Consider the following 22,803-nt stretch of genomic DNA (forward strand, 5'->3'; position numbering starts at 1 on the left):
ATAAAAGCATTTAGTGAGAGTTATAAATAAAAACTACAATCGCAGTGTAAAGGAATCCTCTCTGAGCCCACCAGGAGGGTTCCACACACAAGAGTCAGCTCTAGCTTCCACCTATGACCTGCAACAGGGGGAAATAAAACCCAGAGTACTCAATTGTACTCAGTAAGACTTACCCAATAGGAGAAAGAAAAGACTCCAAGGATATGCAAGGCTATCTGGCTTGTGGGTTTATTGCATCTACAGGAGCATTACTAAACATGTGTCCTTATATTTAATTTTATTAGCAGTTAACATTAGTTCATTAACCAACAATTCTATGTAAGCACCTGTGCTACTTTCAAGCAGGTGGTAAGCAACCAGAATCATTTTACCATCTTTCATCTTCCGGTTCTTACTACGGTGCTAGAGTGTAGACAAGTCGTACAGGATCGCCCGGCGATTCGCGAATCAATGTGCCCAGCTAGGTACCCCAAAACACATGCCCCGCTTATACCCTAGGCACAAGCAGGACCAACCCACTGCCCTCCTATCATAGGGTCCAGGTCCCCGTCCAAACTTGAACTCCAAGCCCTCGCCCCTTAGTTCCGGACTCAGTGCTGTGCTTGGACCTCTACCCAGAAACCACCCTAAAGTTGGTCTGGAAAGAGCCAAAACCCATGATAAGAGAGTAATAAGTCTTCCCACGCCCATACACAAGTATGTGTTTGGGATAATAAGTCTGTGACTTACCTAGAGTTCAATGCAACGGTCGGTTCTTAACCAACACAGATAGAGAAAATAGTGTAACCAAGCTATGCCCCATTGGCCATAGGACCCAACCTCTTACACCCACCAATACCCAAACCACATCCTTGCCCGGTCTCCATTTTCCTTTCATATATATTTTCAGGTGATAACAATATAATAGGAATATTAATATCTTTTCTACTTGCATATATATATATATATATATATATATATGCAAGTGGGTTTCATTCAACTCCTTAGAACTTAATGCATAAATATAATTTAAAGTGCAGAAAAGTAGAGGTTATGCACCGGGGCTTGCTTGGGTAAGATATAACCAAAAGTTAGCATTCCATCTTCAGGACATAATCAACATAGCACCATCTTTTTGGCTACTCCATTTGATACCATCGATCCACCATCGTTCCACCATCGTTCCTATTATGATATGTATTGATGCAAATGAAGAGATGGCGCAATCAATCAAAAGGCAACAACAATTCATAAAATAGGAGCGCATAAACCAAGCTAACAAGCTCACTAAACAAGCATCATTTTTATCAACTCCTATGACTAATATATTAGCTAAGTATTGACCTCACTAAACAAGCATCATTTTTATCAACAAGTACTAATTCTTACCAAATGAAGTGTCTTTTAGGATTTATTAATGATTTAATATACTTGAAACTAGGGCACATTAGCTACTCTAGCAAACTAATTATTATTGGGCTATAAAAACTACAATGAGCAGCTAATAATATTAGTAATTTACTGTAAAATTTTTAGAGTCAACACTATCACCGATTTATCACGGAAATTCCTACAAGTTCACATTTTTAACAATACTAAATATTTTAAAATAATTAGAGCAACCCTTGAAACATTTTAAAACTAGTTGAACCAATTAGGCTAATAGATAGATCATAATTTTAGGAGCCTAACATAATTGCTTTGGCATTTTTGTGATTTTTCTATATTTTATTATCAATTTCCAAGCATTCTACCGCTTACTAAAACTAACAAGACACCGAAAAAGGAAAAGTTCCTTGGGCCCGAAGTGGCCTAGATCGGCCTAGTCCAGCGGGCAAGGCAGCCCAAGCAGGGGGCATGGCGCGCGTGCACGAGCGGCCCAGGCAGTGGCGGTGACAGGTCGGCCCAGCTTGCGGGCACGAACAGCCTAGGCGCAGCGGCAACCGTCCGATCCTAGCGCACGGGCGTGAGCGGCCCAGCATGCTGGCCCACGCGGCCAGGGCAAGGCGGCGGCGGTACTTTAGCGATGAGGCCCCTGAGTTTTCCCGAAATTAACTAAGCCTTTACTTGTAAATTTATGAGTCTAGCATTTTTGCAAAGTGAACACGGTAAAAAATTCTATTTGCGTTTGAGTCCCTCTTCTACCTTGAAACAGAGCAGCGAAGGGGAGGTTGTGCGCTGGACGATGGGTGGCTCACCGGCGGCGGTGCTGTCGCAGGGGCCATGGCAGCCTCGCACACTCTCCCGGTATGGCATGACTCGGCTGGAGGTGGCCCATGGTGGTGGCTTGGCCAGGTGCAGTCGACAGTGGCCCGGCCACGTGCGCGGTGACCGCGACGGGCGGCTTGTACGATGGCGGTGGCGCAAATGGTGGCTCTCAGCTGACGAAGATGGCTAGGCGGCGCGTGGGGGCGACGGTGGCTCCGACCGCACATGTGGGCGGCAACGACATGGCCGGGCGTGGCCGGTGGAGCACCTGCAACGCGCGCAGCGGTAGTGCACGGCCATGATGCGATCGACGGTAGGGACGCTATGGGGCCGTAGTAGCTAAGGTGGAACGGCACGGGCAATGTGGGCGGCAACAGCAGGGTGACCCGGTGCAGTGACGGCGGGGGCGCCAGCACGCGTGGCATCGGAGGAGCCGCGGGGTGTGAGGAGGAGCGAGGCATGGTGGAGCCGTGCGTGGGCTTCGGTGAGAGGGAGGAGAGCGGTGGCGTGGGGGGGGATGCAGCGCGGACTCAAGGCAAGCAGCTGTGGCGGCGAAGTTGTACCGGTGCTCAACCTCGCCGGCCCATGCGAGGTGCCCGTCCATGGACACGACAGCGAGAAAGAAAGGAGTCAGCTGCAACACAGATGGATCGGTGGTGCTATAAAGATGCGCTACACCACTGCTAGGTTGCTGGTGTTGTAAGGCACTTGCTCTGCTGGCACTGCCATTAAAATTCGAACAAGATGCTAGCGAGGGAGAGAAAGAGTGAAGGACAGTGATGCAGGCAAACAGGCCGCAGCGTGACGGGATAGTGAAGGCAGCCAACTCCTCCGTGGTTGGGTGGGTCATGCGGTGGGTGGAGCACAATGTCGGCCAGACGGCTGGCAGGCAGTGCACACAGCGTGGCTGTGTGTTAGATGACGCGACGCAAATGTGAACAGCGCCACCTTTGACGGCAATTTTAAAAGATCTAAATTCTATCAACTACCACCAATAAACATTTCACACGATAGCTCATACTCCATACCAAGCCATGGAATAAAATATTAGGGTGTTATGTAATTATTTTGCGCAAAACAAATCGCCACAACAATGCTTTAAAATATAATTTCCGATTTTTACCGTTGACGCGAGAAGCTGGTTTTTAAATTTTAAATTCGATTTTTGAGCTGGCAAAAACCCTAGTTAACAATATTTGTTCTCCAAAACCCGAGTTGCATTTTCATCTACTCGACTTGTAATTCAATTTTTATTAAAACCCCAAACACACGTTCTATATTATTATTGCTTTATAAAAATCACATTTTAAGTTAAACTATTAACTTATCCATATAACTAGGGATTAGGTTTTTCATTATCGCATTTGATTAAACTAACTCACTATACTTATAGATCTATTTCACTGACCATCATCTCAGTGCTAAACGAGCTTGTAACAGCAAAGGTGTTACACCCCTCAGCCCTCACCCCTCTCTTGGTCTCTCCCTTGCAACACAGGAAGGCCACAAATCGAAGATCACTGCCCGGTTGTCAACATCCCGCTGGAGCACGCAAGCTGTCGTAGGCAAACCCCATGGTCGCTTCATCCCTATCGTTCCAGGCCATGTCTGGTGCTGTACCTCAGCGTGATGTCATCTTGATGCACATCATCACCCTCTCGAGTCAACCACCGCAGCCGAAACGATCGTTTACCGCAGCATCGACCGCAGTGAACACAAGCCACCATCGTCATCCTTCTCTACACAACACATGGTCACTTCTATGGTGAGACCTCACCCTATCCCTTCTGGTTTGATGTCCTATCTGTAGTTCATCTTGCCATTCACAACTCCTTCGCATATCACAGATCATGCCTGAAAAGAATTACCACCGTCTAGTGACCGATGGCCACCTTGTCGCTTGTTGTCGACCTGCTGTCGGTGACCACATCACCAGCTGTAGCAATTCCCCAATGTGAGAACCCACACATTCCTCCCTGTGTTATAATATTTTGATCCTTATTGCAATTTATGTTCCATAGATCATGATTCCATTGATTCTGTGAGGTTTACCTTGTAAGCGCGTTGCTATCCCTTGAAAACCGCGACTGCATGGCTGGTTGTCATGCATGTTCCTGACATTCCACAACTCCATTTATCAATCCCTTGGACCCACACATGTATCGTATATTTGTACATGCCTCTGCAGAATTTCACGGCCAGAAATTTTGAGATGAAAGAGATGTCATCTTTTTGGTGGTTGCTGTCTCTGCTGTTTCAGCAGCGGTGCGCCTCTGTTTGGCAGTGATGTTCCCCATCAAACAATAGTCAAATCATCAAACCCTTCATACAGTATGTGTATCATATCCTTGCACATGTCTCTGCAAGTTGGCTTGGTCATAGGTGCTACAATGGCCGAGATATTGAGGTCATAGTATTTGCGAGTCCTGCTGTCCAGAAATCAGCCATGCAACCTGTTTTGTGTTTGTGTTCCCTGATGAACCATTGCTCTAAAATCACGACCTTAGACCAGAACAACTCCACAAAATGTATTTCTAGTGGGTGTATGACCACAATTCTTGTGATCATAACCCCTGCTGTCCGTCGAATTGCACGTCCTGGTGCAGTAGCGTTTCGCTGCGTTCCATGTTGAATCATTGTCTGCTTCGCTAAGCCTCTAGTGTGACTATGTGTCTATTAGTTGCACATGATCCCACTAAGTTCCAAGTCCAGAAGTTGAGTGTGGCCCTGCCTGTTGTTCTCCACAGCTGCAGCTACCCAGTGCCGGTCATGTTCAGCCGGTGCATAGATTATCGTAATTGCATTCCTTGTTCATCTAGCATCTACCTCATTGCACTAGTTGGCCATGATGTGTTTCCAAATAATCAGCACACATATCCACAAGCACTCTCTCATATCGTTAAGGAAAAGTTTGGACGCAAGTCATATGTGCAACATCACTTATCGCCTTAAAATTATGGTCGCCTTGCCATTGGTAAGTTCTAGATATTCCAACCACCACGACCGTCTTTTTCATGCAATGTTCTATAACCAGAGATCAATCCTCTTGACAATATTATACCAATATCATTCTCCACAATATATCATTCTCTCCGAAACCACACTCTATGTTCAGAACCTAATATCTATCTGACTTATTTAGTTCTAATGAACTTGTTTCTATTATTCCAAACTTCACCATGTACATCTAACTCCAATCCTCTTCCATCTAAACCTTAAATTTCTCATATCTTTTAAATCATAGCTTCATTTTTAGTTGTTTTTGCGCTCAGCGATTGTAGTTGCAACCCCCACAAGTTTAAAACCTTTATAGTATGTTTTTATAATGCTTGATGATCTGTTTATAGGTTTCTTGTGATTCTTGTACCGGTTGTTTGCTGACATTAGAAGTGGAGCTATGCAAGTATAATCGAGAAGGAAAATTTGAAGAGTTTGGCAAGGTTTTGGAAGGCAAGTGTAACATGAGTTTTCTTGTTACCCCATAACCATTTAATCACCTTTTCATATGCATGTGTCTAAAATGATCAACCCCTAAGGAATTTACCTAGAAGCTTTGTTATCCTATATTCCTTGTAACCCTTGGGTTATGCATATGGGTAGTTTTTGCTTAGCCTGCAATCATCAAACTATTATAATGTTAATCTTGATTAATGGATTATGGAATCAATGTTAAAATGATGCTTTTTAGCAACATGGATATCAAGGGCTAGAGCATTGGGCATTTTTGTGTGCTCTAGTCTGCCCTCCGTAAGGACTAAGTCTTAAAGCAGCAACCCTGGACATACAGCACAACCACAAGCTACATGGCTCTGGCTTAACTAAATATCAAAATTCTACTAGTTTGTGGCAGCTTACCGAAAGGCGTAGGAGGGGCTCCGATTGGTTTGATCTTGGCCTACCAAGGGGGTGCTCTTTGGTTTCTTGGCTGTTTTGTTAGTCACCCCTTGGGGGACGGATCTTACTTCTTGATGGAGAAACCTTAGAGGGTTGCTACTTATTAGTCGGACCTATGAACGGTCTCTAGTGTACCCTACCACACTCCCTTGGAAGAGGTGATGGCATATGGGAATCATGACTTGTGGTGAAAGTGTATAACCTCTGCAGAGTGTAAAACTGGTATATCAGCCGTGCTCACAAAAATGAGCGGCCTAGATACTTTTTAAGATAGATGGTTCAGGTGATGATTAATCTTGATGATAATTATTATACTTCTCACCTTGGGCGCTTAAGCATATCTTAGTTACTCAGGATTAAAATAATAAAATATGACCAACTAAAAATGCTTACCGCATTTCAGCCGAGACTAGCCTTTTTAGCTTTGCATCCCCTCATGTTATACTTGTTGAGTATGGTGCACTCACACTTCCTTTACAAACAATCAACAAAAATCCCGGATGGGTACCAAATGGTGGAACCAAGTGATGAGTTACAAGACATGTTCCAAGAGTACTAGGCATGTACTCCCCCAGTCAACCGTCCCTGTGCAGTATGGAGTCCTGAAGAGAAGATATAGAATAGTTTTCGCTATGCTTTGTAATATATGTAAGTCTTGATGTAACTATGTTTCGATATATAATAAAACATTGTTCTTGATATTCTCCATATTTGTCGCTTGGACATCCTGGGCATACATATAGTTAGCGCTTGGTATTCTTTGAAAAATCGGGTGCGATAGAATGGCATCAAAGCAATGTTGACTGTAGGACCCTCAACCTAGTTAGAAATGGTCATTTTTACAAACTTATTTTGGTAAAACCTAATCTTTTCATCCTCCTTGATATTTTCTGAAAGAAAAACAAAACTTTTAGCTGAAACCCCTTCTGCAAGATCCATGAAGTTGTCTATCAATATCAAGTTTCCACATTAAGAATAAGAGCATGACCCTAAAGATTGAAGAGTTCAATCTCGCCTACCCTAATAGTCTTTAGGAAGTTGTTTCCCTGAGCGCCTTTACGTTAGTAATGATGCTAAGTTTAAATGCTAGTGTGCTTGAGTAAGGACCCCTGTCATGTGAGTGTGCTCATGAATGGTTGTTTGTTTTGTTATTGTGCTCTTGTATGATTTGGCTTAGTGTAACGAGTGTAGCTTTAGTGAATCTTAGGACGAGATTCCTTGTTAATGGGGTTAGTTTGTCACACCCCAAATTTCCATTTTGTGATGTGAGCAGAGAACACTAAAAATAAAACAAAATGTTTTTACTATTTTATAAAATTTTCCAACTTTAGTTTAGAAGTCGATATTTTAGATATTGGAAAGATGTGGGTTTATAAATTTTTGCAATTCAATTTAGTGGTTTGTTGCATTCATGCCGTTGCATAGTGTTTATGTTTGAAAAATGAATTTAATTGTTTTCAAGATACGCGGGTTTGTTCCCAAGCTCATCTTTCCAAACATCATGTACAATCTCTAAAACTCTATCCAAATCTTTTGCCGACCTCCTAAAAAATACTAGTCTAACCCATTCTCTCATTCTCTCCTTTCTTTTCTTTCTTGAGCTCTCAGTCAATTGGATGTCCATGAATTCTTCGGGCCAATCTTTTCTCCGCTCTCATCTATTCATAAAAATGAATCTCAAATAATTGAGTTGAAGCCTACACTTTTGTCAAGCCCATCATGGCAAACCACACTTCTTCTTTCTTTCGCTAGTGGACCAAATCCAATCCTTGCTGCAACTTCTACCATCTCATGCCCAAATCCATAATCTCAGCGCACTTCCAAACCAGCCCGACACGTTCTCTTTCGATAACGGATCAAGCCGAGTGTTTTCTATTGCTTTGGGCCAAGTCCGGATCAGCCCAACGCACCCATCCTCACTTCTCCCAACACCTAGCTTCCCTTATCCCTCTCTTTCATGTCAAGATGCAGCCCCCTCTCTCATTGTGTCGACCCTCCTCTTTCCCTCGTGCAGAAATAACAAAATCATCTAATACCTCCTCATCAATTCCTCTCATCCCCTTCAATTGCATGCACAGCAATATACTTTTCCACCCTCACGTGTGAAGATCACCCTCTCTTTCCTATGGTGCATTCATGCTCTTCTCCCTTTCATGTAGAAACAACAGGCATTACTGTCCTTCTTAATCCCCTAGTCCTTAAACTTTTGGTCCAACATCTCTTAACCACGCCGTCCTTAATACCTTCGGTTTCCTGTCCATTAGATCACACAAAAATAGAAGTGGCCGCACTCACCTTTTCCTGGTCGACCTCTCTCCTATTCCTGCTGCCATCTCCATCTCATGCAAAAATGACAGAAATTACTCTCCTTCAATCCCTTAATCCCAGCCATCCCAAATACAATGCACTTGGACACCCCCTCTCCCTTCTTTTCTGTGTTCCTTCTATGCCCATGCAAAACAATTGCTATACATAACGCTCTCACTAAATTCCCCAGCCTCACCTCCTTTGCATGTCTCTATTCAATCTCTCTTTAATCCTCTCCTAAGAGCACCCTTTTCTCCATCGGTTTCTCTTCTTCTCTTCAACTGCATGCAGAAAACAGCAGACCGCATTTCCTCCTCCTCCTCCTCCTCCTCCTCCTCCTCTCTCTCTCACGCACAACTAGATGGACACCTTCTCCTCCCCACTCTTCCTCTCCTCCCTCCATGGCTGCATCTTCAGCTCCCTCTCCTTCCTCTGCATCAAAATAGAAAGAAAACGCCGCTGTGATTCCGTTTTGCTGCTTAGCTCATCATCCCGGAGACCGAGCAAATCGTCTGCGAAGAATGCTGCCACTGAGCCTTCCTGCAGTAAGGTCATCCTCCTCCCTCCATCTCTTTGTGTGGCATACCCCTCAGCCCTCTCCCCTCTCTTGATCTCTCTCTTGCAACACATGAAGGCCACAAATCGAAGATCGCAGCCCGGTTGTCAACATCCTGCTGGAGCACGCAAGCTGTCGCTGGCAAACCACATGGTCGCTTCATCCCGGTAACCCCAGGCCATGTCTTGTGCTGCACCTCAGCGTGGATGTCATCTTGATGCGCATTATCACCCTCTCGATTCAACCACCGCAGCCGAAACGATCGTTTACCGCTGCATCGACCCCAGTGAACACAAGCCACCGTCGTCGTCCTTCTCTACACAACACATGGTAACTTCCATGGTGAGACCTCACCCTATCCCCTCTGGTTTGATGTCCTATCTGTAGTTCATCTTGCCATTCACAACTCCTTCACATATCACAGATCATGCGTGAAAAGAATCACCACCGTCTAGAGACCGACGGCCACCTCGTTGCTTGTTGTCGACCGGCTGTCGGTTGCCACATCACCAGCTGCAGCAATTCCCCAATGTAAGAACCCACACATTCCTCCCTGCATTATAATATGTTGATCCCTATTGCAATTTATGTGCCATAGATCATGATTCTATCAATTCTGTGATGTTTACCTTGTAAGCGCATAGCTGTCCCTTGCAAACCGCCACTGCATGGCCGGTTGTCATGCATGTTCCTGACATTCCAGGACTCCGTTTATCAATCCCTTGGACCCACACATGTATCATATATTTGTACACGCCTCTCCAAAATTTCACGGCCAGAAGTTTTGAGATGAAAGAGATATCATCTTTTTGGTGCTTGCTGTCTCTGCTGTTTCAGCAGCGGTGTGCCTCTGTTTGGCAGTGATGTTCCCCATCAAACAATAGTCAAATCTTGAAACCCTTCATACAGCATGTGCATCATATCCATTTCACATGTCTCTACAAGTTGGCTTGGCCATAGGTGCCACAATGGCCGAGATATTGAGGTCGTAGTATTTGCTACTCCTGCTATCTAGAAATCAGCCATGCACTACCTCATTGTTCATCTAGCATCTACCTCGTTGGCCATGATGTGTTTCTAAATAATCAGCACACATATCCACAAGCACTCTCTCATAACGTTAAGGAAAAGTTGGGATGCAAGTCATATGTGCAACATCGCTTATTCGCCCTAAAATTGTGGTCGCCTCGCAATTGGTGAGTTCTAGATATTCCAACCACCACCACCGTCTTTTTCATGCAGTGTTCTATAACCAGATATCATTCTTCTTGACAATATTATAACAATATCATTTTCCACAATATATCATTCTCTCAGAAACCACACTCTATGTTCAGAACCTAATATCTATCTAACTTATTTAGTTCAAATGAACTTGTTTCTATTATTCCAAACTTCACCATGTACATCTAACTCCAATCCTCTTCCATCTATACCTTCAATCTCTCATATCTTTAAATTGTAGCTTCGTTTTTAGTTGTTTTCGCGCTCAGCGATTGTAGATGTGTCGACATAGAATTTTCATCTCCGTGCTGAGGACACACGCAGCAAGCTGGAAGGGTCTGCTAGATGGAGCAGATCCACCTAGCTTCAGCGCAAGGGTGGTCGATCCTGTGCAATTCTCCCGAGACGTGCTAGTCAATTTGACCCTGCAATTGACAAGGAGAGAAAGCTCATCAGTAATTAAGGGCGGAACATGCCGGTGTTGCCAGACAGTCCCGAATGTGCAGCTCGGAGAGCCGATATGAGAGGAGATCGACTAAATAGTCGATTCCAACATATTCATAAGAATAAATCGATTAAAGCTCATGGGGTCATATAAGAAGAATCGGTTATCATTCAGGATAAATATTATTTAAGCAAATATTAATCAATGGCAATAAGATATCAACGATGATGGGTTTATACTGAGCCAATGATTATAAGTAACCGAACTCCTTTTTGTATAAAGAGACAATTCAACACCACTTAACCATTTAATAAAGATAAATCTAATGAACATGTTAGATTTCATCCATCGCCACGACCAGTGGGGCATGAGGCAGAATCATGCAGGCCATAGTAACAACATAGACTCGATGACCCTAACTCATTACTAATATCAGTAGGGCATGAGGCAGAATCATGCAGGCCGTAATACAATAATAAGATCATGGGGCGAACATATCTTTCAACTTATCACTACTTCAATGATCTCATAATATGAACTGTTCGTGAAAGCGCTCGATATCGGCTAAACAGCCGATTCAGGCATAGCGCACAGTTAAGGTCATGCCTCCTCAGGAACGGGTCTACCAACTAACGATCCCCACTCCACGGTAGCCAACAGTGGGGTAAGAGGCAGAATCCCACAGGCCGTGATGATGGGGCATGTAACAGTTTTTATTAACTAATAGATCAACTCAAGATCAGACATGCCTTAACCGCACGCCATGCACGATTAAGATTGATGCAAAATAGCCTATAAAAACATAACTCATCGCTTAAGATGTAGATTAGATTAATTTTAAATTAGCAGACGATGAGTTAAACAAGATATAAGGCCTGATCCAGATCAATCTCAATCGGGCAGAGTGATATTGCTGTAATTAGATAAACGATGAAAGCAATAAGCAATATCGGTAACTTAATGAATCTACCAAAGACTGTAATACTAAGGTAAAGCCAATAACTTGACCTTGATCTAATTCAAGCAGTGGGGTGTGAGGCAGAATCACAAAGGCCATACTTGAATTAGACAAGAGTCGATAACTAGCCTATACCAGAGTCGCAGTGGGGGTCAATCGGATCGATGCAGCTATACGAACAGAGGTATAAACCATGACGGTACTTATAGACAAGCAGTGGAGGTTGACCGGATCAATGCAGCCATACTCGCTAAAGAACTCACCGAGATCTACTCTACTCCTACTCCTAAGGGGTGGTCAGAGCCTGAAAAAAGTAATTGACTTGTATTTGATTGATTGTTGTTTTTACAATAGCTGGGGCTTGATATTTATACCTGAGACCTACGCACGACTCCTATCTAAGCATGACTCATCACAATTTTTGATCCTAAAGAAAATATTTCTAATTTAAGATAACTTGGACTCTAATCTTTCCCTTTCTACAGAGTTTGGCATGTTTCGACCTGGCACCGAACGTAGCCTGTTGCTATCCGCTGGCGCTATCCGAGGAGAGCCGATTCCAATTTCTACATCCGAATTAGCTGTTTTTGATCCGCATGTAATTTATTCCTTGGTGACATGATCCTAGGAGCTTTCGAGTCCCTGCGACTTTTTCCTTCCAAATTTCGGTGTAAACACATGCCCCCCAATTTTGGGATAAAAGTAATTTTATTCCAAAATTATCATGTCGGCATCCCTGATTGGTCCATAGTCACGGGTAGAGAACCTTGATCTGGGGTCCACTGTTTGTCGCTGCCTACGCCCACTCATAAGCCCATGTCTCAAAACTTTTTTACAAGAGCGTCACTGCTTCTCGGGCACTTGGATTCATCTTTCCTGGGCCGGCTATAAAATTCCCATCTGACTCTAGCGAGAGCAACTCAATGATTTAGCCATACTTTGTTTTCATCTACTCTCTCGAGTGCCTCTAGTTCTGCCAGACCCTCCATGATCTGCCCTCTTGTTATGAAGATCTTGAGCGGCTAGAAGAATTCTTGTGCATAGGGTGATTGCGTTACTTATCCTAGCGCCTCGTTGAGCAAGAAGACCAGTCATTGTGGTTAGAAGAATTCTTATGATATCACCTGAGTCTTCTCTCCATGCTCACAAAGTTGTTCTAGTGTTTACGAGGGCTAGAATGTGTGATCACCTTCCCCTTGTTATTCCTCCAAACGCCCACCGGGAAAGCCACAGGCTTCTTTCCCACAGTTCCTCAATTTATTGAGAAATCTGTTGAGCATATGTTAGACTGGGTGACCTTTCTTCCTCTCGGATATAACTTTATTGATGGGCCTGATGCGACTTGGTTCACAATGAGTTTCGGCCTTGTGGAAATTCGGACTCCCTTCAATCCAAAGAAGTTCTGGTGAGTTAATCCCTGGTCAATGTATCCACCCCACGATATTTTGTAATTTGGGGAAGTAATAAATTTGAGTCCATTATCTCTTCATTATTTGTTCCCTGAACTTCTGGAGTGCTGATATGTTTCTGTTTCCGATTTCAATTTCACGCTTCCATCTTCTCGCTCTTCCGGGCTACATATACAGGATATGGTTGTGAGTCAAAAAACAACCCTCTTTGTCTCAACCCTTCTTCATCTTTAGCATATCTCCTACCTTTCTATGGGTTTGATGTCATGGAGAACAACAAGAGGTCTGCTGAAGAAGCCCTCAATGGATCCACATCATCACGTCAACGCCCTCGTCATCAAGAGGACGCATCTTGGGGTGCTCCCATCGCTTCGGATCAAAGGGCAAACTTTGCCCAGCCCTTGGGGTCATCTTTGGCACCAATCCACCGCCAGCTTCCTTGTTATTTGAGGCAACATATTAGTAACAATGATCTGCTAGCCTCCATTGATCGGACCGATCAGCATCTAGCCAACTACCTCTCCTTAGCGGAATCGGCTCTGGCCATGGTTGAAGACCGATCACCCCCAGAGATCAGCCTTATGAGAGAAAGGATGGCCAAGGCTGAGGCTAGAATCATGGGTAAGATGTTTTGCCATTATTTCTCTGTTCTTTTTCCTTGATTTCGTCCTCAAGATTTCTGATCACTCTTTTCTTGAATATTTTAGATTTAACCGCTCAGTTGGAGAGTCTTCAATCAGCCATGGATCTTGCAGCATGATTTGTCAATGCTAGAGGCGCCATTCCGGTGGTTCACATGCACGACATCCTAAATCATGTCAGGGAGGTCGCCCTTCATGGAGTTCATAATGGAGCCACCATGGAGTTGGCTGCTGTCCAAGCCCGTTCGGGTCATAATCTTTGGCTTCTTCCCCATGGTTTTCTAGACACAACGTATTCTAGGGAGCACGAGTGCTTGGTTGAGGATTTTATGAGCGCCGTCAAGTCTATAGCTTTCAATACCCTAGCCGATGATATAGTAGGCAAAGTATTTTCTAGCCCATAGCTTGTAATAGGTGACTGTTTGACAAACAACTTTCTTGCTTTGAGTGATTTCTCTTTGTTTCGTGCTTCATTTTATACGCATCACTCTATCGGCATAATCGATATGCATTGTACCGGCTTTCACTCCTTCGGGTTTACCCTCTCGCTAGCAACAATACCCTTCCAGTATCGGCTACTAAAACTGACTGACCGAGCAAATTAGTTGTTAAGTATCAATCCAAATGCTAGGGTAATATTCCTTCAAATATTTCCCATTTGATTGTTCTGCTGAATTTCCTTTCATTTATCAGTATCTTCAAAATACAAGTATTGCCAGGCGCATAACATTCGATCCGATAAGGTCCTTCCTAGTTGGGTGACTTTTTGCCGAACCTGTTGCTCCCTGACTCGAATCGGCGATTTTATTTTCCAAACTAAGTCTCCTTCAGAAAATTGCTTAATTTTGACCCTCAATCCTTAGTTTATCGGCTTCAAAGTTTTTGAGAATACACAACCGAAAGTAATTCAAATCTTCTAAGTTGTTCATTACCAAATTCTTGTAGTCTTCGGTTGATAAATTGTTTGGCTCCTCTGCTCTTGGCTTTCAAAATTAGTCCATGCCAGGTCTTTTCTAGAATCTTACTGCCACTGATTGTCACAAGTCCATTCTGGCTAAGATGCCTGATGCCATTCAACAAGAGAAACAGGAACTACTGGCCAAGGCCAGAATGGGTTGAGCTATCTGAATCAGCCTTGAGATCACTAGCTTGTGTAGAATCGATCATATTCCCCATAGTTCAATTGCATTTTTGTTTCGGCTAAAGAGCCGATTTGATACAGCCAATCCTAGACCTCTGATCTTAATTTAATTAAGTCTGAAAACACGACTTTCATTAAGAGAGCCCTTTGATCTTCTATCCTTAGTCATGTAGTGCCATATTCTCTTCATCATTGGTGAAGTGACGCTTCGCCTCCTATTAACTGCGGTTGCCTTTTGTGCATTCCGAGGCATCTGTCCCTTCACTTCGTGTCTTCAAATACCAGCCGATGGCTTCTGCCTCGAACATATCTCCATCCGCAATTATTCCTTTACTCTTCTCCGCCTACCAAAAACCCTATAGCAGTTTTTCTTCTCCTTTTCATAGATCCAATCATTCTTCATGGCCGACGAAGACAACCGAGGCAAGCACGCTGGTGGAGGAAATCCTAGAAGAGAATATGCTAATGAACCAGCGTCTCCGACGCATGAGGTGAGATAAACATTTCTTGTTTATGATGATGAATAGTTCTGACTCATCTATAGGTTCGTTGTGAATGGTAGTCTTCGTCCTCTTCCTAGGGCCAGCGAGCCTTCTGACTCTGCACCTTCTTTGTCAGCCTCATCGTCGGACTCTTTCGACTCCTACAACGACAACGACGCCCGATGCTACCTTCATGAGTGGAGGATGGTTTAGAACCATTACTCCTGAGGTGACTTGGGAGACTGGCCAACTGGAGATTCGCCTCAGGGTTTCCCAGGCCACTCTTCATGCGGCCAAGGAAGAGGCTAACACACTCGAGTGTGGTTAACTAAATCAGATGCTGCGGTGGTTAGTAAGATGAGCCTCAGGGACAGCCCTTATTCTGATTTTGGTTATTTTTATCTTGATAACTCTTCCTCTTCTATGATCATCAGCCCTAATAGCGCAGTTGGAGTCTCTCCAACTAGCAGCGAACATGGTCATGAACGCCGTCAATGCCCGAGGTTCCTCTGTCGATGCTCGTCTCCAAGATGTCTCGGCCTGTGTTCAGGAAATCACCCTCCACGACATTTGCCATGGCTGCATCAGTGGCGCTGAGGGTGGCGTAGGTTCAGACAGGGCACGAGCTTCATGCCATGGAGACTGGCTTCTCGATAGGCTGATGGCCCTAAGGAGCACGAGGACCTACTGGAAGAGTTCATCGTGGCAGCGGAGGCCATAGTGGACATCACATCCGCTCAAGATGTAGTGAACAAGGTCTTTGATTAGTTTGTTCTTAGCGTAATCCATTGAACAAAGACCCCTATTCTTCTATGGATATGCTTCAATGCAATGCCTTCGTGTATGATTATGAATGTTTCTTGCTCTTTTTGTTTTTTGCTCTATAGGCGGTACATATCGTATTGGCTTTTACTATCTTTGAGGATTTTTACTTTTTGAACTAGAGGTGATACCCTCCTGGTACCGGCTATTGGAGCCAAGAATGAATTGGCTATCAAATTCAGATGTCAGGATAACATCTCTTCATGCATTTCTCATTCGATCGATCAATCCAAGTCAAGCATCCTATTAAGTGAAACAGAGCTTCTCTTAAGAAATCCAATAACTCTGAATCGCACTCACACTTTAATTTAGCATTCACATACGTTGGCCTAAACCCATTTCCAAGACTCAAAGTTTATTTTTCCTTAACTCAATGGCCGACGCGACACCATTATTATTGATTAAAACAAACTTTCAGAGCCAATTGCTTGAACGGTTGCTGGCCTTCATTATTAATCCTAATGAAGCCTCCTTCCCATGTTTTGCCAGAAAGGCATTCGAAGTCTCCTAATTCCCAAAACACTGGATCGGCTATTGCGATGCTCATAGACTCATCAGTGCGAACCACCTTGACATCATCCCCATGCCATTGAATCAAACATTGATGCATGGTTGATGGCATGCAACAATTTGCATGAATCCAGTCACAACCGAGGAGTAAACTGTATGAGCCTTTTCCATCAATGACAAAGAACGTGGTGAGCAGAGTTTTACTCTCGACTGTCAACTCAACGTTTATTACCCCCCGGGTCATAGATGTATTCCCTCCGAAGTCTCTAAGCATCATGTCGGTCTCAAGCAAATCTCCTGGTCCCTTGCCAAGCTTACAAAAAGTAGTGTAAAGCATAAGATTGACAGAAGCACCTCCGTCCACTAACATTTTATTCATCGGCTTCCCATCAACAAAACCTTTCATGTTTAAAGCCTTCAAGTGTCGATGTTTGACTGGCTTATCAAATATCGCTTGGTGTGTAACCATCAACTTGGCAACCATCTCTTCATACTCTGATTCATCGAAGTCTAAGTAAACTTCCTGATCTGCTAGAGCTCTGAATTCTGATGGTAACAGAAAAAGCCATTTGGATATTAGCCGATGGTTGCTTCTTATTAGCTATTTGCTTGGTACGCCACACTTGAGTTTTACCGGATGACTGAGCCTGTGCTATCTCTTTATTCCTTAGGTGTTGCACTCTTCTCTTCTGGCTTCTTGTTAAACCTCTAGGGCACCATTGACCTTCCTGCCAAACATGTTCCCTCTGGTTGGTTCCTTCTTCATGATCAGCCTAGTCTTGGTCAACAACTCTTTTTTCTAGCCGATCATGAATACTTTTATTTTTTAAGCGCTGATCCATGTTATTATGATGATATGCATCCTAGGAATGGATAGACCAGGCGATTGACTTGAGATTGCCTAAACTCCCAATATTGATTGCTGCATTCTAGATAGTTATGTCTAGGTAGGCAATTTCAAATCTTTGTTCCAGCAGTATCTGAAGAAAGGACAATTCCAGTGTGATTCAGCTTGCTTCCTTTCATACCTCTCTTCTTCCAGTTGATGCTGGTATTCTTGATCCTTCTGTCGCTGCCTCTTGTTTAACAGGATCTGAGATGTGACTCATGGCTTTGTCGCTCCATCCTTTGATGTTTCCCTCTATTCATATTGGCTCCTCTGTTGATTACGACGTTTTCTAATCTCTCTGTATTCATCAGCCGATATTTGCATCTTGGGATCAACTGTTTTAGCTTCTCTCGATTTGGCCGATGTTAGGACCTTAGTTTTTCCTTTGAATAGCCCAACGTCAACCATATTTTGATCTCCTAGGAAAGGATTATCATCCACCTTCATCTTCCAAGGTGTATCAAACTTGAGCCTCCCTTGCTGAATAGCCCTCTGTATATGCTACCGAAAAATTCTACATTCATTGGTGGAATGAGAAGTAGCATTATGGAACTTGCAGAAGTTCTTATTCTTCAACTGTTTAGGGGGCAACATAACATGATTGTCTAGCAATTTGATCTGGCCCTTCTCATGTAAGAAGTCAAAGAGCTTGTTCGATTTTGTGACATCAAAGTCACCGCTCTCCTCAACTCCTCTTCCCCAAGGATTTGGCACCATTACTGTCTTCTTGCCTCAATTCTAGATAGCTGCAGCAACCTCCTCTTCTTCATCTTCATAGCCATCATCTGCTGAGTATGGATCATAAGCTTTGGCTACAGGTGGTACTCTTCTAGAATCAGGTATCTCTAGCGCATACTCTAAAATTAGCTATTGAGCGCTGCTACTTGTTGAGCCAATTGACCCAAGTTGTCAAATTCTTGTCCTAGTAGCTTTTCTTTCCACATTGGCAACATTCCTTGGATAGCTAAAGTAGCTAGCTGATCATCAACCAAGTTCAATGAGAAGCACGATTTCCTAGTCTCTCGAAATCTCTGAAGAAACTCAATGCCGATTCGTTAGTCCTCTGTCTCATGGTTGTCAAATCGGTTATCTTCTTTTCTCCAGTCCCAGTGTAAAAATATGTATGAAACTTCTTTTCTAGGTCAGCCCAATTGGCAATGGAGTTGACTAATAGTGATGAAAACCAAGTGAAGGCTGGCCCTAATAGGGATAAGGAGAAGAAACGAACTCGATGGGCATCCTCAACTGACGCTTCGCTCAATTGTGTAAGATACCGACTAACATGTTCTATTGTGCTTGTACTGTCTTGATAGGTGAACTTAGCGAACTTTGGGTGCTTGTAATTTGTAGGAAGAGTGACCAAATCATACCATTCTAGATATGGACATTTGTACGAAAAGGTTAGCCCTTTGGCTTTAGGCCGAACTAATTCATCATCATCTCGGTCACCTTCAGCAACAACTCAGTCAACTTGTGGATTTAGGGTTTCTTGGTACTTGCTGACCTATCTAGTGGATTGAAATCCTGTGTGCCTTGATATCCTAGATTTGACATCATGTGGAGGGTGTTATAATCTATGCCATAGTGATAGCCTTGTGGAATCTCAATCTATTGGGTCCTTTGCTAGCTCGTTGCTTGAAGTCTCTGATTATAGACATAAGGATCTATATCTCTATGGATCCTTTGAATTGATGGTGCTATTTTTTGACCCAATGATGGTATGTGGCCTGATGTGCCAAAATTGATCACCTAATTCTAACCTTGCCCCGCCTGCTGTTGCACATGCTGTATTGACTGGTCTAGGATTGTACCATATCTGATTCATAGTAGTACCTGGAGTTTGTTCAAATGAACCTTGAAGTATCTAGGATGTCACCATTACTAGTTGGTGCCACTTCTTGATGGATGGTACTGACTTGATTAGTCCCTTGAGTCGATGTATCTAGAAAGTTGTAACAAGTCGATCCAACCTGACCAACTAGAATTCCATGAATCGCTTCTTTCATGGCGTTGTGAAATGCGAACAATGAAAGCTTCATTGCGGCTTGATATGGCATCACTGAATAGACTTGTCTATGGTTTCCATAAAGAAATGGCTGTCTTCAGCTTCGACTGTATCTGTCTGCCCGTGTAGTAGAAATCTTGGTAGTGGAAATTTCTAAATAATTGTGTTGTCACATGTTTTGGTGTAGGACAACAAACACTTCTTCTGAAATTCTTCTATAGCTTTGTTGATGGTATCCTTATCTTCATCAGGTAGGTCTTCATATTGTACCATAAGGATGTTGTCATTGTTGTGAGCCACCATGACGAATGTGGTGTCCCACCAGGCGTGCCAGAAATGTGTGTCGACATAGAATTTTTGTCTCCAGTGCCGAGGACACGCGTAGCAAGCCGGAAGGGTCTGCTCGATGGAGCAGATCCGCCTAGCTTCAGTGCAAGGGTGGTCGATCCTGTGCAATCCTCCCAAGATGTGCCAGTCAATTTAACCATACAGTTGATAAGGAGAGAAAGCTCATCAGTAATTAAGGGGGGAACATGCCGGTGTTGCCAAACAGTCCCGAATGTGTGGCTCAGAGAGCCGATATGAGAGGAGATCGACTAAATAGTCGATTCTAGCATATTTATAAGAATAAATCAATTAAAGCTCATGGGGTCATATAAGAAGAATCAGTTATCATTCAGGATAAATATTATTTAAGCAAATATTAATCAATGGCAATAAGATATCAATGATGATCGGTTTATATTGAGCCAATGATTACAAGTAACTGAACTCCTTTTTGTATAAAGAAACAATTCAACACCACTTAACCATTTAATAAAGATAAATCTAATGAACATGTTAGATCTCATCCATTGCCATGACTAGTGGGGTATGAGGTAGAATCATGCAGGACATAGTAACAACAATAGACTCGATGACCCTAACTCATTACTAATATCAGTGGGGCATGAGGCAGAATCATGCAGGCCATGATACAATAATAAGATCATGGGGCTAACATATCTTTCAACTTATCTCTACTTCAATGATCTCATAATATGAACTATTCGTGAAAGCGCTCGATATCAGCTAAACAGCCGATTCAGGCATAGTGCACAGTTAAGGTCATTCCTCCTTAGGAATGGGTCTACCAACTAACGATCCCCACTCCACGGTGCTAATAGTGGGGTGAGAGGCAGAATCCCACAGGCCGTGATGACGGACCATGGAACGATTTTCATTAACTAATAGATCTACTCAAGATCAGACATGCCTTAACTGCACGCCATGCACGATTAAGATTGACGCAAAACAGCCTATAAAAACACAACTCATCACTTAAGATGTAGATTAGATCAATTTTAAATTAGCAAATGATAAGTTAAACAAGATATAAGGCCAATCCAGATCAATCTCAATCGGGCAGAGTGATATTGCTGTAACTAGATAAATGATGAAAGCAACAAGCAATATCGGTAACTTAATGAATCTACCAAAGACTGCCATACTAAGGTAGAGCCGATAACTTGATCTTGATCTAATTCAATCAGTGGGGTGTGAGGCAGAATTACACAGGCCATACTTGAATTAGACAAAAGTCGATAACTAGCCTATACCAGAGTCACAATGGGGGTTGATCGGATCGATGCAGACATATGAATAGAGGTATAAACCATAATGGTACTTACAGACAAGCAGTGGAGGTTGACCAGATCGATGCAGCCGTACTCGCTGAAGAACTCACCAAGATTGACTCTACTCCTACTCCTAAGGGGTGGCCGGAGCCAAAAAAAGTAATTGACTTGCATTTGATTGATTGTTGTTTTTACAATAGCCAGGGCTTGATATTTATACCCAAGACCTACGCATGACTCCTATCTAAGCATGACTCATCACAATTTTTGACCCTAAAGAAAATATTCCTAATTTAAGATAACTTGGACTCTAATCTTTCCCTTTTTGTAGAGTTCGACATGTTTCGACCTGGCACCGAAAGTAGCCTGTTGCTATCCGCTGGCGCTATCCGAGGAGAGACAATTTCAATTTCTACATCCGAATCTGCTATTTCCGATCCGCACATAATTTATTCCTTGGTGACATGATCTTGGGAGCTTTCGAGTCCCTGTGACTTTTTCGTTCCAAAATTTGGTGTAAACAAGATGCAATCCCTACGTGTTTAAAACCTTTATATTGTCTTTTTATAATGCTTGATGATCTGTTTATAGGTTTCTTGTGATGCTTGTACTGGTTGTTTGCTGACGTTAGAAGTGGAGGTATGCAAGGATGATCGAGAAGGAAAATTTGAAGAGTTTGGTAAGCTTTTGGAAGGCAAGTGTAACATGAGTTTCCTTGTTACCTAATAACCATTTAATCACCTTTTCATATGCATGTGTCTAAAATGATGAACCCCAAAGGACTTTACCTAGAATCTTTGTTATCATGTATTCCTTGTGACCCTTGTGTCGGTGTTTTGTAAACCAGACGAGTAAATTTATACGATTACCGCGCTGCTCTAGAAAGACAATTGTAGCATCGAAATGACACGAGGATTTATACTGGTTTAGGCTGGAACCCTATGTCTAGTCTCAGAGAAGATTGAGTGTTTTCCTCGCTTGAATGCTCTGAGGTTCTTACAATGGGGGTGCAAGAATGGTGAAAGAGGATGGAGAGCTAGAGCTAGGAGATGGACTACCTTAAGGGAAGCTCTAGAAGCCCTACTACGATGGAGAATGAGTGAAATGGTAGAGGATGTGAATCATGTCCAAATGGGTGCCCTGGCTACCTTTATATAGAGTTCGGGGCTAGGACATACAAAGTAATAGGTTCTCCTGACCGAGGGGTCGAGAGCCTAAGGGAGGGCCTAGCTAACTTGGCTTGCAAGCTACATCGTCTTGTGGAGCATGTCTGGGCGTGGCTGTTGTCATAGTCTTGTGGCCACATCACGGCATGGCATGGCATGGTGCTATGGTTCCAGCCATGGTGGCTCTATAGGCATGATGGTAGTTCGCTAGTCATCCTGTTGTAAGGTTGAGATGGTGGACTAGAGGGGGGTGAATAGTCCTTTCTAAACTTAATCGCATTGGCTAATCGAAACAAATGCGGAATAAAAACAATTGGTCTAGCCAAGACTACACCCCTCTATTAAAGTTCACAAGCACCTTACAAAGATCCTAATTAGGCAACAAAGGTGCCAGGCTAGTTGGAGCTCACCTAACCAGTTCTAGAAGCAAGGTCACACAAACCTATGCCACTAGTATTTTGCACACCAGGGAGATCCTACACATGCTAGCAAGCAAAAGCACAAAGCCACCTAACGTCACTAGCAATGCTCAATAATAAGGCTACACAAGC

At 43.3% G+C, this 22,803-nt stretch overlaps 1 long non-coding RNA gene across 1 annotated transcript; it reads left to right on the top strand.

Annotated features, from left to right (window-relative positions):
* The first annotated feature begins 8,862 nt into the window (after positions 1–8,862).
* LOC136551509 (uncharacterized) lies at positions 8,863–21,522 on the top strand. Its single transcript, XR_010782583.1, has 4 exons — positions 8,863–8,938; positions 9,023–9,286; positions 9,369–9,475; positions 21,418–21,522. It is a non-coding gene; the product is annotated as an uncharacterized lncRNA (long non-coding RNA).
* Positions 21,523–22,803: the final 1,281 nt, after the last annotated feature.

Source organism: Miscanthus floridulus, chromosome 4 (assembly GCF_019320115.1).
Source record: "Miscanthus floridulus cultivar M001 chromosome 4, ASM1932011v1, whole genome shotgun sequence".
NCBI classification, from domain to species: domain Eukaryota; kingdom Viridiplantae; phylum Streptophyta; class Magnoliopsida; order Poales; family Poaceae; genus Miscanthus; species Miscanthus floridulus.